The sequence below is a fragment of the Dasypus novemcinctus genome, chromosome 2, assembly GCF_030445035.2.
Source record: "Dasypus novemcinctus isolate mDasNov1 chromosome 2, mDasNov1.1.hap2, whole genome shotgun sequence".
Classification (NCBI taxonomy): domain Eukaryota; kingdom Metazoa; phylum Chordata; class Mammalia; order Cingulata; family Dasypodidae; genus Dasypus; species Dasypus novemcinctus.
Window position 1 is genome coordinate 130639973 of NC_080674.1, and position 2991 is coordinate 130642963.

At 39.3% G+C, this 2991-nt stretch overlaps 1 pseudogene; it reads left to right on the plus strand.

Moving 5' to 3' along the window:
- The first annotated feature begins 1647 nt into the window (after window positions 1–1647).
- On the plus strand, window positions 1648–2459 carry LOC101441717 (exopolyphosphatase PRUNE1 pseudogene; annotated as a pseudogene).
- Window positions 2460–2991: the final 532 nt, after the last annotated feature.

The following is a 2991-nucleotide window of genomic DNA, read 5'->3' on the forward strand; positions in this document are numbered from 1 at the left end:
TCTCAATTTACAGATGATATGATCCTATATATAGAAAATGCTGAAAAATCCACAACAAATTTCCTAGAATTAATACATGAATTCAGCAAAGTTGTGGTGTACAAGATCAACATTCCAAAATCAGTAGTGTTTCTATATACTAAGCAATGAGCAATCAGAAGAAATCAAGAAAAAATTTCTATTCACTATAGTAATTAAAAGAATTAAAAAACTAGGATTAAAACAAGTATGTAAAGGACTTGTACACAGAAAACAATAAAACATTGCTAAAAGAAATTAAAGTAGACCTAAATAAATGGAAGGATATTCCATGTTCATGAATTGGAAGAATTAATATTGTTAAGATATCAATACTACCTGAAACAATTTGTAGATTCAATGCAATGCCAATCAAAATTCTAGCAAAATTATTTGTAGAAATGGAATAACCAATTATCAAATTTTTATCGAAGGGTATGTGGACCCTAATATCTAAAACCATCTGAAAAAGAAGAATGAAGTTAGAGAACTCACAATTCCCAATTTTAAAATTTATTACAGAGCCACATTAATCAAAACAGCATGGTACTGGCACAAGGACAGACATATACACTAATGGAATAGAATTCAGAGCTCAGAAATCAACCCTAATGTTTATGGCCAACTGACTTCTGACAAGGTGGCAAAGACCTCTCAATTGGAAGAGACTAGTCTCTTAACAAACAGTGCTGGTTAAACTAAATCTCCATCCTCCCCCCACCAAAAAAAAGGAGGACCCCTAACTCACATCATATATAAAAATGGATGAAAGACTTAAATATAAGAGCCAGAAGTATCATATTCCTAGAAGAAAATTTTGGGAAGCATCTTTAGGACCTTATGTACAATGGCTTCTTAGACTTTACTCCCACAGCACAAGCAATGAAAGAAAGAATGTATTAATGAGACCTCATCACAATATGAAAAGCTTTTGTTCTTCAAAGGCCTTTATCGCGAAAATAAAAAGACAACATACACAACGAAAGAAAATATTTGGAAACCACATATTTGATAAACAATATTCAGGAAATACAAATAAATCCTTCAATTTAAGAACAAAAGAGAGTTCAATTAAAAAATGTGCTTTACCTTAGAGGACTACCCGAAGGGGTGTTGATCTGTTTTGCAGGAGGCCTGAACTCTACAAGTTGTGTTGGGAGTGAAGCCTGGGACCTGGACTCCATGGTTTCTGCTCTCACCTTAGGTTTTGTTGCAGAGACAACTGAAGCTGATGAGGTCTTTGGGTCAGTTTTAAATATAAAATATCCTGAGCTACCTTAATGAAGTGACAACATCATCTTCTTTCAGAAGGTGCACATTCCAGAGTCTGTCTTGACTTTCTGAAATGAGACTGACCTCTCTATACTGCACCAGGCTGTACAACTCATCCTTACCCTTGTTGACCATCATGTCTTCCCAAAAGTGATGTACTCCTAAAGAAGGCAGTAACAGGTACTAGACCGTCAACCCATTGAACAGAAACACTACCCTTCCTGCCAGGTTTCATTAGAGCTCGTGAGGTCCTGTACTACCCTGCTGACAGAGAGACTCCTGCAGAAAGCACCAGAGATCTTGGACAGGTAAACGGCAGTCCTTCTGCATGGAACCATCATCCTGAACTGTGTCAATATGGACCTTCGACTTGGAAAGGCAACCCTAAAGGACAACAAATATGTGGAGAAACTGGAAACCATCTTCTCAGATCAGCCCTAAAGCAATGACATCCTTGATTTCTTGCAGAAGGAAAAGTTTAATGTGTTAGGACTGACCACTGAGCAGAGGCTGAGAAAGGACCAGGAAACAGTTTATAGACAAAGCAACAAGTTGGCAATTAGTGCAATATGTATGAATTTGGAGGTCTGTCTAAAGTGGTCTCTCATTACAGATCTCCATGCTTTCTTCCAGGCACAGTGTCATGATGTCCTGATCTCCATGACTATATTTTTCAATACTCACAAGGAGCCATTGTGAGAGTTGGCTATTTTCTGCCCCCATGAGGAGCTCTGAATGATGATTTGCAGGGTCCTGGAACACTCCCACTCTTCCTCCCTAGAGCTGATCCCTGCCCCAAGCACCCATCCTAACCTCCAAGCCTAACATCAAGGCAACACCCACATCTCTGGGAAGGAACTTCTACCTCTGCTCCAGGAAGACCAGTCAGCATATTTGGAGGCCTTGAATTGCTATTCAGGACAGCCTGAGACAGTCAGTGTGTCTAAGGAGCAGGTGGACAAGGAAATGGACAGAGGAAGTAACTTGCCAATTCCTGGAATGAGTCAAGATGAAGAGGACCCTCTACTACCTCCCACGGCCATGAACAGCTTGGTGGATGAGTGCCTTATGGATCAGGGACTGCCTAAGCTCTTAGGTGAGGTCATCTTTGAGAAGTCCAGCCTATCTCACTGTCACTGTCTACGACTGCCTCTCTATCAAACAAGTGACTTTTGGGAGGGGAGGGGATAGGGTGAGAGGTTGCTTGACCCACCCTAAATGCATGTTTTGAGATGTTTGGAATTTTCATAATTCTGTCCTCTTGGTTCAAGATCTGGTATACAGTTATCATAAACTGAAAGGAGAAAGAAGTGAAAGAAAGCAGCTACTTTTTAACTGGTTTTCATCTTTTCTCATCAATCTACCAATCACAAAAATGTTGTTATTTAATTTTATTCTTTAAATTTACACTGACTTTCCTCTGTTCCATTTGCCAGGGCACAATGCAAAACATCTACAGTTCCAACCTAGTGGGACTGAAAATATGTACCCCAAAAGTGCCCTCAGCAAGGATCTTCAACAGAACTAGTATCTATCAGGGAACCCATGGCATTCTTTGACTGTCTCCATGTATTCTTTTATTCACTTATTCATTCAAGCATTTATTGAATACCTACTTAAATCTAGATGCATTATAGAGTGTGCTTTGGAAACTCTTTCTCCGGTTTTCTGCTTTTAGGAGACTTCTAGTTCCATGACTCC